A 13,510-nucleotide genomic window follows, 5' to 3' on the forward strand; every position below is an offset into this window, starting at 1 on the left:
AATTGCAAGCAATATAATTCCATTAAGGAATTATGGAACGCGGTAAACGAAGCGTGGGCGTCTATAGAAAAACAAACACTTCAAACTTTGACTTTGTCAATGCCGAACCGCATTTTTTATGTTACTCGAAGAAATGGCAATTACACTAATTATTAATATAGAAATAAAGAAAAAACTATAGTTAATTTTGATTTTATTTATTTAAAAAGCCAGTGGCTTTATAGAAATTTCCGCACTTTGTTCCTTGTTAAAGTCTATTTTTACATTTTTTTTAAAATAAATGTTACTTCTATTATTCCAACCGATCTACAGTGAGTAAAAAAAGTATTTGGACACTTTTTAAAATCGCATAACTTTTTTAGAATTGGTCCAAACGACTTGAGTTTTTTTTAGAAGCTAGAAGGATTAGTTTGCTAAATGACGTATTTGGTCGTTTTGAAAAAAAATGTATTTGGTCGGAATAGCGAAAAAAATAGTAAAGGTCGATTTTTAAACTTTTTTTGTGAGCTTGTAATGAAAATTAAAAAAAAACCGTTTGTAGATTGCAGTAAGTTGTATACGTGCCTAAAATTTCATGAAAATCGGTTAACGTTGCTCCGAGCTACAAACGTTTAAAGATCGCAGAACAAGGTCGAGAATCGCGAAAATTCCCGAAATCAGCGATTTTCATTACTGTAACGTTATAGCCAATAAAAATACAAATTCAGCCATGTATAATATGTTGTCCTTTTTGTCTAGCAATAATTTTTTTCCTGAGGCATTTTCTCGTACCATTACAAACAACGGAGATATTTTAAGTTTAAATGTTAGTTGAGTCACCCTGTATATTTCAATGTGTAGAATGACACATGGTGGAAGTTGTAGTACATACCTACTAGTGTTACAAAATCCTAATGGAGTTTGTCAAAATGAGTCTTCGTTTTTGAATAATTTGAGTTTAAAGTTTTGCATGGTAGGAGTATAAGTTCGAATACGTTAGCATTCTTATCAATCAGTGGTTGTAGCTGCGGCGGTAAAGTGTTCACCTACGACGCTACAGGTCGCCGGTTCGAATCCCCTTGGGGGAGAAGAATTTTCTTTGAGAAAAAGAAACACGAGCTTTATACTTCTATGATACCAGCGGCCGTAGCCGTGATGGAAAACACCGGTTCTCGTTAGATCACCGAAGTTAAGCATCACGGGGCGGTGTACTGGGGAAAGATGGGAGACCACCTTTCTCCCGGTGCGCTGCTGCTGCTGGGACCCGAAGGAGAGAGGAGGGATAAAAAAAAATGGGACTATAGTTCGTTGGGCAATATAAGCAAAAATGAGCTTGAAACGCCCATCCTGCTTAAAACACAGGAAAACAATAAAAGCAAGTACTTCTATGATTCTGCACTCACACACATATACAGGGTGTCCCACTAAGGAATGGACAGCGCGATATCTCTTAAAGTATTGTCGATAAAAATATAAAAAAAATAGGGAATTGCATGGTTCGAGGGGGCCCATTTATTAGCGCGAACGAATTTTGTTTTCGATTATTATTTTAAAAGATACGATGGTCAAGTTCGGTTTTTCAAATGGAACTATTTTTTTTGAAGACCTGAGTCGATAGTGCGTTCCAAGACAAATTCAATAAGCTTTAATATATACACTTTATTTCCACTGGTTTTTAAGATATTGCGCTTGCAAATTTACTGATTTTCACTGCAAGAAACCCCTCTGGAATGGCAAAAACCGGGGGCGGTCTTACTGGCGCCACGGGTGGCAGTGCCCATTTTTTTTATATTTTTATCAACAATACTTTAAGAGATATCGCGCTGTCCACTCCTTAGTGGGACACCCTGTATATATATATATATATTTTTTTTTTGGCCCTACTGCCCGAAAAGTTGCAGGAGGCGGACATAGAATTATAACTGCACCCTTGTGGCAACGTTGCGTGCAACATTGCAATCTTGCACTGCATCCATTCTGTAACTTTGCTGCAGTAACTTTGCTGAATGTGCTGTATGGGTTCTGAGACATGAAAGGGTTTGCGTCCAAAGAGTTACACCCTGTTTATATTAATACATAAATGGACAAGATACTTCCACATTAAAAAATAGTCTAAAAGACTTATATCCATTTGTCTTTTCTAATAAACTAATGGAATTACCAGCATGTACTCAATTTATCGCAAATCAGAATAATGACGGAAGGAATTTAGAGAATTTCGTGGCCTGTGCTCGGTAGTACCAAAATTATTTGTACAAAGTTATATTCATTGGTGTCGGTTAGTTTATTAATTTTACTTGCCTAGTACTAATGCTCCCAGATAACGTATTTTATGCTAGCCTTTTGAAACTAACACTAATTGCGAGTCCAAAATAACTCTTCAGCATTTCTGCGTTCAATACCGCAGGCTTAGGGTTCAAATATTTCCCTAATGAGCACCGACGGTACATTTTGACTTTGCAACTTTGTTTGATATTGGCACCGCAACATTTGTGCTAAACATCGGGGCAGGTACTTCTACACACAGAAGTGGACGGAGTTCAATAAAGTTGACCTACGGCCCCAGACGGGTCTATAAATCTTCCATCGAGTGCAACGTCGCTTCTCAATCTGTTAGCATCAAAATATTTTGCATATATCGATTCCCCACGATCGAGTGTACGCCCAAATGCAGACAGATGGTAGGACCAATGGTGAATCCGAGATTTTTCATTACGATTGGACAGATATCCGTAAAATATGAAAATGACTAACGCTTTTTAATTGCAAACGCATTCGTTGATTATTCTAGCTCACTACTGAAAATCATAGTTACAAATTGTAGCTAATGGGAGAAACATTTATTTCAATGGACGTTTGGCAAACGTAAAAAGCTACACGAATATATTATACTAGCAGCCAAAGATATAGGGAACTGCGCGCGGAGGGAAACCAAAATACCTGACGAATGAATATGAAGGACGAGACCAGAAACTAATAGCAAGGTTTAGATGCGGTAATGAGGAGAGAGGAAACAGATTCTGGAAAAGCGACGAAGAGAACGAATGCAGGCTTTGTGTGGGGAATAAAGAAACGTTGGAGCATTTAGTAGGAAACTGCAACGGTATGGCAAGGACAAGGAAAAGGATGTACGAACTACTAATGGACACTGGGGAAGGAACGGAATGGATGAGAGAGATAATAAGCAGAAGAAAACGGCGCGAAAGGAACAAGAACAGAAGAAATAGAAATATAATATAATATTGTAAAAAATAAATGTACACCCCCCTTCAAAGGCCGAAAGGCGTATGAAATAAACGCATACTATTATATTATACTAGCAAAATACACCCGCGCTTCGCTTCGGGCTTAAGAGATATTAAGAACTCCATGAAAACACATTTCACCCCTTTGTACCACCTTGTTAGGGGTTGATTAGGGCAAAATCCTGAAATTGGTTTTTAGGCATTAATGTGGGTAATCTTTTGAAGTGAAAACCAAGTTGATATCTAATCGGGCCTGAGAGATATTGAGAAGCCCGTGAAAACACACTTAACCCCTTTTCACCCCCTTAGGGATTGACTAGTGCAAAATCCTGAAATTGATTTTTAGGGATTTGTGTGGGTAATCTTTTGAAGTGAAAACCAAGTTGATATCTAATCGGGCCTAAGAGATATTGAGAAGCCCGTGAAAACACACTTAACCCCTTTTCACCCCCTTAGGGATTGACTAGTGCAAAATCCTGAAATTGATTTTTAGGGATTTGTATGGGTAGCCTTTTGAAGTAAAAACTAAGTTGATATCTAATCGGGCCTAAGAGATATTGAGAAGCCCGTGAAAACACACTTAACCCCTTTTAACCCCCTTAGGGGTTGATTAGTGCAAAATCCTGAAATTGATTTTTAAGGATTTGTATGGGTAGCCTTTCGAAGTAAAAACTAAGTTGATATCTAATCGGGCCTAAGAGATATTGAGAAGCCCGTGAAAACACACTTAACCCCTTTTCACCCCCTTAGGGGTTGATTAGTGCAAAATCCTGAAATTGATTTTTAGGGATTTGTGTGGGTAACCTTTCGAAGTAAAAATCAAATCGATATCTAATCGGGCCTAAGAGATATTGAGAAGCCCGTGAAAACACACTTAATCCCTTTTCACCACCCCCTTAGGGGTTGATTAGTGCAAAATCCTGAAATTGATTTTTAGGGATTTGTGTGGGTAACCTTTGTATGTAAAAACCAAGTTGATATCTTGTCTGGCCTAATTAGGGAATGCGAGAAAATACATTTTACCTATTTGGGGATGGAATTTCCAAAAATCCTTCCCAAAAAATAGCCTCATTTTGGTCCCACGATTTTGCAACTGAATTTTATGCGAAACGATACCTTATGATGAGACATCAATCACACGAAATTTTCAAGTTAAAGTGACAATTAGTTTCTGAGAAGTGGAAGGTCAAAGAAGTGAAAATTCGTTAACGCGTCAGCCCATGCGCTTCGATGTACGGACTTTTATGTCAGTCCGATAATTTAAACAATTATTTCCAGGGGTTTTGCTGACTGCTAACAACGAATTTGAACTTAGATTTTCAAAATTCACAATCGCTGATTCAACATGGTGGGCGATATATTAAAAAAAGCTCCCACTACACAGACATTTATATTTCTTGATTTTTATTTTTTTTTCGTGAATTTTGAAAATCTAAGTTGAAATTCGTTGTTAGCAGTCAGCAAAACCCCTTGAAATAATTGTTTAAATTATCGGACTGACATAGAAGTTCGTACATCGAAGCGTATATAATTTTTTTTCTCTTATTTTCAGTGTTTGATACGTCATGAATGTTTCCTGAAAATTTGGGACCGAAATTCGCAAAAATATCGAAGATATAGAGTCTCATGTTTCGATATTTTTGCGAAGATATAGTCTATATCTTCAATATTTTTGCGATTTTCGGTCCAAAATTTTCAGGATACATTCATGACACAACAAACACTGAAAATAAGAATTGTTTTCTATCTTTTTCGCATATTTCGGTATATGCCCCTTAAATGTTTAAAAAATAGTCCTCGAAAATAAAAATTCCATTTTTATTGTTCGCCTTCATAAATGAAAAGTTTTCTAGAAGCATTTAAACCTTAAAAATTTCAGGAATAAAAAGTTTCTTTTTAGTTTTTCGGACTTTTTTCGAAAACCGTTTGTCGCACGAGAAAAAGTAATACAACATAAAAGATGCTCCTTGTCCGGATCTACAACTTTTGTTGGACATATTTTTTTATTCAATCAATAACTTGGAGGATATTATATAAAACCTACTTCGCCAGCTGTTACATAATGATTTAAATGTTTAAGGGCCCAGGGGCACCCTTTCCCTTTATCCGATCCAGCTCAAACTTTACACGGATTGTTTTTTAATTATTTTGGAACTATTCTGAAGGGTGCCCCGAAGAAAATCTTGAAAAAAAATTGCCAAGTGTAAATAAGAGCCACCCTAATATAGGTACAAGATCCTAAAAATGGAGAAATTATTCCATTGCTCCTTTTTCTAAAGAAGATTCCTGAGGAAACGTAAATGTACGTAAATGAAATGAAATGAATTCCATACAGAGCTGCATCAAAGGGAAAGAGTTTCTTATGTAATAGCTACAACAGTATATCGGATGATATGGTTGAGAGACATAGCATTGATGCTGAACATCTTTAAAAGAATAAAAGCTTGCAGAACCATGAGTTCAGAAACGTATTGTCTTCTTTATACATAGGTACATTAATATGCATGGACAGTCATTCGTATATGTATAAAATGATAATTTTAAGTTTATAAATTCATGGCTACTGTTTTACATTGTTTTGTAAGTATCTCAATGTTGTCAAAAGTCCAAATTTTATGTTTTCATTTCCACAGGAAACTAAAGTCTAAGACTGAACTGATTTCTTATTAATATGTAAAACCTAAACAATAAGACGAGAATCTAGATTTCAAATACGGTAGAAGCTACTATGTAAGTACTTGCTGTTTGGAAATTCTTCTAGTAGCATTGTGTAGTGTTATTTATTTTTCGTAAATTATTGTCATATGATATAGGTACATACTATACTGCCCGACACTATTTTTTGCCGAATACATAATTACGAATACATTAATTGAAAAATAAATGCCCAAGAAAAGGCAAATACAATCTTCTTAAGAATCATGGAAGAAGTAAAAAAGACAGAGAAAATAATTTGAATACACGTAATTTGCATACAACTTTAGAAAAGTTATAACGTGGGCTAATTTATTGCGACACATTTTTTGACGAAAAAGTTTGCCGCTTTGAATAGTCACTTGTTTACTGATTTTTAAGTTTGAAACAATACGCCACCTTTTTCTAATAACTGATAACTTACAATACTGCCACATATGCAGATGATACACTATTTACTTTACATGAATTTCTTTTAACTTTTTGCGTGACCGATCAGTAAAAAATAGTGTCGAGCAGTATAAAACATTCGTTGTTCGCGGAAAAATAGTTGAAAATGTGGGAAACGTAACCAATGGATTCCGTAGTGAAATAAAGACTCTCGCATTCTGTTCGTCTCGGGGTTAATTGCAGAAACTTCCGAGCGAAGTTGCTTGGAATGTAAAAGTTGAAAGAGAAATAATTCCTCGGAAAAGTTAAAATTAAACCAATACTGAAACCATTCTACTCTTTTATACCTGGAAAAGTAATGTTTTTATCGAACATATTTTTCATTGATACTTAATATCGTTAATAAATTCTTTCGTGTATAATTTCTAGGTTGTATTAATTTTTATATTTATACTTAAATGTTTCATAATTTAATAATTGTTTATTAAATGTTTCATATAGAATTAAAGCTGAGTAGGAACATTCGCGAACTGTCATCCTCCGATTTCGATGAAACTTTGCAGGTTTATAGAGAAGGCCATAATACTTAAATACTTAATAATTTATCAATAAAAAGATCACGAAATCTCGGAGGAGAAAATTAATTACGTACATGAGATTGTAATTTTAATATTTCAAATAAAAATAGCTTGTTATACCGTCTCCCTTGTTGCCAATGAAGGAGGGAAAATGATATTTGATCTCTTTTTTTCATTTCTTATTGTTAGAGAGCTCACTATACCATTATTTGTTAAAAAAGTATACAAAATTTGTTAGAAAAACTTCTTTCTCTTTCTACTGCATAGTTATCAGGATATCGTTGTGAGGGTCAAACCATAAAGGGGTGTTTTATCTTTTAAATTTTGGTTTTGGAAAACTGGGAAAGTTGTATGTTTATGAGTTGCGTTTTACTGATTATACTGCCGAATTTTTTATTAAAACAGGTACATTGTGCAAGAAATATTTCGAAAATAGTGACTCTCTTTCAGTACCTACCTACGTCCTACAGTATCGCCATCTGCGATTTATCGAAGTTCTTGATTACGTCATATTATTGCTCTCCAAAAGTCAAGCAACTTTTGAATTTACTATTTTTTCGATCTGTTTTGGTGTTTGACAAAATAGGTTTTCACCCATCAACTTTGAAGGGTAGTTTCACCCCTTAAGGGGACCTTCCTCCATTCTAAAAGTCAATTTTTTTTATTTCATTTTTCGAATGTTCAACCTTTGAGGAATACGTGTTTAAAAGGATTTGTTGAATTTTGTAAAATTCCCGAAGTTCTCAAAACGATGGGACCTGTATTTTCAAAAGTTATTATCCGATTCGACTGAAACTTTTTTCATTTTGAAGAATATACTTCTGGCTAGGGGGGTACCAAAAAAATACAAAAAATTGAAAATTTGTAATTTTCAAAGGCGTTGAAAGGATGAAAAATATATGGAAAAAGTGATTTCAAACTTCAAGTGTCGTTATTTTCTAAAAAATGTAATTTTTGCATTTTTCTGGTTTCCCTCTTAGCCAGAAGTATATTCTTCAATATAAGAAAAGTTTCAGTCGAATCGGATAATAACTTTTGGAGATACAGGTCCCACCGATTTGGATCAATTTTTTGACGCCTTGACTTTAACGACTCTCCTGTGCCGTCTGCAATGATTAATTATAAAACAAAAAATATATTTCTATAACTTAAGACATCCTTAATACAATGCAAAAAGTCCCATTAAATTATATATAGTAGTTTTCCTTTAATTAATTCGTAAAAATCACCTATTTCTTTGGGCTCTAGACCGGAAGGTCCCCTTAAACTTAAGTTACTGTAGCTCAGGGTTATTTTAGAGTGGGACCGGTTACCCCCCCGACGCCAGCGCCAAGCTAAGCCAAGTGACGTGAACGCGAACCATTCAACGCCAACATGAGAAACGAAACGACGCCAGCGCCAAGCCAAGTGAGGCCGCGGCCAACCAGCGTCGACAACCGATTCCTCGGCGACGCTGATTGGCCGCGGCCTCACTTGGCTTGGCGCCACTTGGCTTGGCTTGGCGCTGGCGTCGGCGAATTTTCCAGCGATTTTCATCTTAGCGTTGATTGGTTCGACGGTCGCGACGTCATCGCGCGCATGCGTGGACGCGGGTAGCCGGCTCCACTCTAAAATAGCTACCGCTGGTAGCCAGTTTCCTCGCCACCCTGCTATAGCTACAAAAAAATTCGTACCACTTATTTTTGCCTCCTCTACAAACCTGCAAACCGTATGAGCAACGATTTTTTTTATCGTTGATATACAATGTACATAGTTCGAATGTGGACAAGAAGAAATTTCATAAAAAGCTTTACACATTGACTTTACCCAAATTGATACTGTTTAGAATCGTAATTATATTATTCTATTTAAATTACGGCTTACATACAATCAGTTTTCAATAATTTACCTTTCCTCTTTTACAACCGTTAAAATTAAATGCAACTTTCACTTTTTAGAAACACAAATATTAATAAACATTTTGTTAAAATACTTGTTATCAGGTAAAAAATAACTCTAGGCATTATGAAAACCTAGTAGGCAGGTTAAAATTGAAATTAAAATGCAGATGGAAAATTAGTTTTTTTTTAATCTTTAAATTCCAAATATGTCAATGCATGATTAATGTAAAACTCCGTTATAAACATTAATAACGTGACGGTGAATGTTTATAAGCATTGAGAAACGAAACGAAAACTGGCGAAACCTTCACGTTTTACTTGGAAAGGGGAAAGAGTTGATGAACAAGGTGTAAGTTCAAAATGGCATTCACCCGTGGCTTTTTATAGAACCGTTCTTCTAAGCGTCTAGCTTTCTGCAACGGTGTCTGTCGACTTTTGTACATCCTTTTCTGAGCCAGCTGGCTGTCGGTGCAAATGAGATGGTCGGCTTGTAAATCTGACACGGCGGTTCCTATTCATTCGCGATTTCACACAGAAATAATCCCGTCTCGTGTTGAAAAACGGCCGCCGCGAACGTCGAAGCTGAACTGTCCTTGGGAAGACTTTAAGCAGTCAAGTTACATTGCATATAATGTTCATGTTCTCCTGTTGCACCGAATTCATTTTTTAGAAGTGGATAGCGCGCGAAAAAAAAATGGAATTGAAAAAGTACTTGGTACCTTTTACGAACGATACGATGCCTTAAATCAATGTTCAAAAACCTGCAATAATATTAAATTTAGTAAATATATTCAGTGAAGCTTTTAATAAATTTTAATTTTATTGCAATTATTAAAGTGATCGTAAGATTTTGACACAAGAAGCTACAATTCCTTTTCTGGTATGTAAAGGTAACTATAATGACTATTTGAATAGCATTATTGACACAATAAAAACAATTGCGAAAGAAGGAAAATTGAAACATAAATAATAATATGTGTTTTGAAGCGAGATGTTGTACAGGGTGTTTCGCTGCAGGTGGTAAAGCTTTTAGGGGTGGTTCTATAGGCCAAAATATGATGAAAATATACAACACAATTTTTTAATATCGCCCTTCGTTTTCGAGAAAATTGACTTTGAATTTTAGCCGAGTACGCGTGCATCGAAGTATCTACAGCTTCTGGCACCTAAGGGGCAGGGGAAGTAAGAGGAACCTTCGAGTACAGGCTCTAAAAATTATAGGTCCTCTGGTACATGCGTATGTAGGTGAAATTTAAAGTCAATTTTTTCGAAAATGATGCAAGTTATGAAAAACTTTATTGTGTGTTTTGTACTTATTTTTTCGTGTAGGAGCACCACCCTTTCGTTTGTACCACCTGTTACGAAACACCCTGTATAATAATCATACACGATAGATGGAAATCGAAAAAGTATCCGTAGGTATTTTGGATTTCGTATTTTATGTGTTTTAGTCCCCACTACATCTTCATAATGGAAGCTGTTTTTTTTCTATTTTAAAAACGCCACTGTTATCGAATTTGTAGTATGATTCAATCGAAGAAGTCACTCGCATCGAAATTTCTAATTTAAGGGGTATTCGCATTTCAAGGTCCCAAAAAGGAGTAATTTTCGTGATTTATTTTTTAATAGAATGAATTACTGTATAACTTGAATCTTTGTACAATGTTTTTATTAACTTTTAAATAATAATATATACCAAAGTTGGTTTGAAAAAATCAATACATTTGAAATAACAGCGGTTTGATCTGGACTGTACATTTGGTGACGGATTTCGTCTTTCGTGTTCGTCGGAAATGAATAACAAACTTATTTTCATATTTAAAATGATTTCTATTTTCGCCCATACTAGAATCATTCATATTTGATCACGCAAAGAAATATGGCAACGTGATAAACAAAGCAGTTCAATTTTTTACGAATTTTACGTAATTAGTAGTAGTTGTTCATTAATTTTTACAATTCTAGTAGGGGCGAAAATAGAAAACATTTTGAGTATGAAAATAATTTTGTTTTTCATTTCAGATGGACCGGAAAGACGAAATCGTTCCCACTGTCGCTAAATGTACAGTCCAGATCAAAATGCTGTTACTTCAAATGTATTGAATTTTTTAAACCAAATTTGGTACATGCTATATTTAAAAACTAATAAAAACATTGTAAAAACATTCAAGTTACATAGTGTTTCTTTCTATTAAAAAATAAATCACGTATTTTTGGGACTTTTAAATGTGAATACCCCCTTGACACATTACTTATCGGCAGCGAATTAAGCGGATACATTCAAAATACCGGCCAATGCGATCTCAAAGTGTTCGGTAATGGAGGGGTGGGGGGAGGGATTTTGAGGGTTAAAATTGTTATAACAAATTCAACCCTTCGTTGACACTCTGGGTGTGAGCCACCCATAAGCTGATTTTGACGCTCTGTACCTTCTGTATGTAAAATAAATACCTTTTTTCCAAAGCCGACTTACAAACTATTTTTTCTCTGAAAATATTATATCTGAACAATAACTCTGTAGATTTTTAGCTTCTAATATTGGAATTTGTAAAAGTTACAATTTTTTGAAGATTTTCTTCGTGTTTTCACGACACATGATAACCTAGATTTTTTTTACAAAAACTGTGATGAAATTTAAATAAAAAAAAAAATTGGAATACATTCTACAAACCTTGAAGTTCACCCATGATTTTTTTCATAACGATTGGATTCTTCAGATAAGAATGGCAGTCGTTCAAAAATTGTTCTGGGTGTGAGCCACCCAGGTATGTCAAAGTTGATCGAAAAAAGAGGTATGTCAACAAAGGGTTAAAAAAAACAAGTAAAATGCTGTTATTATTATGCGATCTTTAGTGAATCGGTCGAGAAACGCTGGTATATTAAATCGGCTGCCGGTAAGTAATGCGTTGAAATTGAAAATTGTTGATTTCAATAATTGTCCATTGAAATATTATGGTTCCATTTTAAAATAGTGGTTGCAGGAGTATCTTCTTTAGGTACAGTTAGCATCTGTGCTTATATCATCTGAATTTAAAAAGCTTTTTACTTTACTGAAGAATGGTATATTTTACGCACAGATGTCCCACGAATCATTTAATTCAAGAGTGTCGAACTTCCCCACTCTGAGAGCCGCACGAGTCAGGCCCCGGGTCAGCCGGTTCCCCCACTTATTTTTCCCGAGGCGTTGTACGAGACCCGGCAGGGATAAATTTGTTTACACCGCGTTAAGAAGAGACAAAGTTTAAAAGAAACCATATGTGGCAATCGAACCGTTTGATCAGAAAAAAAGGGTTACAGCTGGCCCGTCCAACTTTTGCTCTTGGCTTCGCAACGGTGCGACCGAAGGTAACAGCGACGTTTGTGCCCCATCATGGGGACCTTTCGCACTTGAGAGGCGCGAGGGGCCTTGCTCGGTGCCTTCAAGAGCGAAGAGCAACTCGCAGTTACTCGAGCGAGCAAATCTCTAGATCAGGGGTGTCGAACTAGCGGCTCCCGAGCCGCAGTGGCTCCTTCTCCTCTTTGCCTGCTCCGCAGAGCCGTAGGAGAACGGCCCCCTCCACACCTACTTCGCTCTGACGAATTTCTCCTCCGGGTCTCGTGCAACGCCTGGAGAAAAATAAGTGGGGGAACCGGCTGACCCGGGGCCCGACTCGTGCGGCTCTCGGAGTGGGGAAATTCGACACTCCTGCTCTAGATAGGCCTGGGTTAAAGATTTCGTAATGATTGCATTGCATAGAGCAGGGGTATCAAACTTCCCCACTCCGAGAGCCGCACGAGTTGGGCCCCCAGTCAGCCGGTTCCCCCACTTATTTTTCCCCCGGCGTTGCACGAGACCCGGCAGGGAGAGAGTGCGGCACCCGGAGGAGAAATTCATCAGAGTGAAGTAGGTGTGGAGGGGGCCGTTCTCCAACGGCGCTACGGAGCAGGCGAAGAGGAGAGGGAGCCACTGCGGCTCGCGAGCCGCTAGTTCGACACCCCTGATTTAATTCTATTTTCTGCAGAAACTAGCCATTCCGTTTTACGAAGATTATAAAACGTAACACAACAAATGAAACAAGGTACTATAACGTAACACGAAATATTGACGCAGCTGGGGCAGAAATTTCTGTGGGCATTCGTGTTTCCCCTGGAGAGTGCAAAGTCTGAGACGCATTTCAATTTACAGTTAACTGTATACAGAATACGGCTGAACTGAAATACTGTTCTTCCGTGCTATTATTTTCACACAAACTTTATTCTACTTCTTTAAAGTCGTTACATTCGTCTGAAGCAGAGTTGGACATTAACTAAATAAAGATTTATTCGAATCACGGTAAAATGAAAGTTACTTTGACTTTAGATTACTTGACGAGTAAATTTAATTTATTTATTCGACAAGAATTTATTCGACAAAGTTAATTCTTTTGGAAACACAATAAAGTTAATTTTTTTCAGACACGTGACGAATAATATTATTATCCTTTATTCGTTATTAGAAATTTATTTAAATGAAAATTTTGCCGGTATGTGTCAGTGGCAGTAGCTAACAGGGGCTACTGTGAACCGCTCTATTCCAAAACAGGGAAAGGATATTTTTTATCGCTGACACTGAACCGTCACGAAACTGATATGTGTAAAACCACCTTTATTCTGACAGTATTATTATTGTATGCATATGGTTCTACTTTCAATGCCTGGTGTCTCGACTAAGCCAGCCTTATTTTCGAAAGTGTCAAATAATCATTCGAGGGTGAAACAAGCTCCG

General features: G+C 36.5%; 1 protein-coding gene across 2 annotated transcripts in view; it reads right to left on the minus strand.

Moving 5' to 3' along the window:
- The window catches only part of LOC143378511 (neurotrimin), a 634,196-nt gene that overhangs the window by 11,089 nt on the left and 609,597 nt on the right, over window positions 1–13,510 (minus strand). The gene's annotated exons all lie outside the window — the stretch shown is intronic.

Source organism: Andrena cerasifolii, chromosome 2, assembly GCF_050908995.1.
Source record: "Andrena cerasifolii isolate SP2316 chromosome 2, iyAndCera1_principal, whole genome shotgun sequence".
Classification (NCBI taxonomy): domain Eukaryota; kingdom Metazoa; phylum Arthropoda; class Insecta; order Hymenoptera; family Andrenidae; genus Andrena; species Andrena cerasifolii.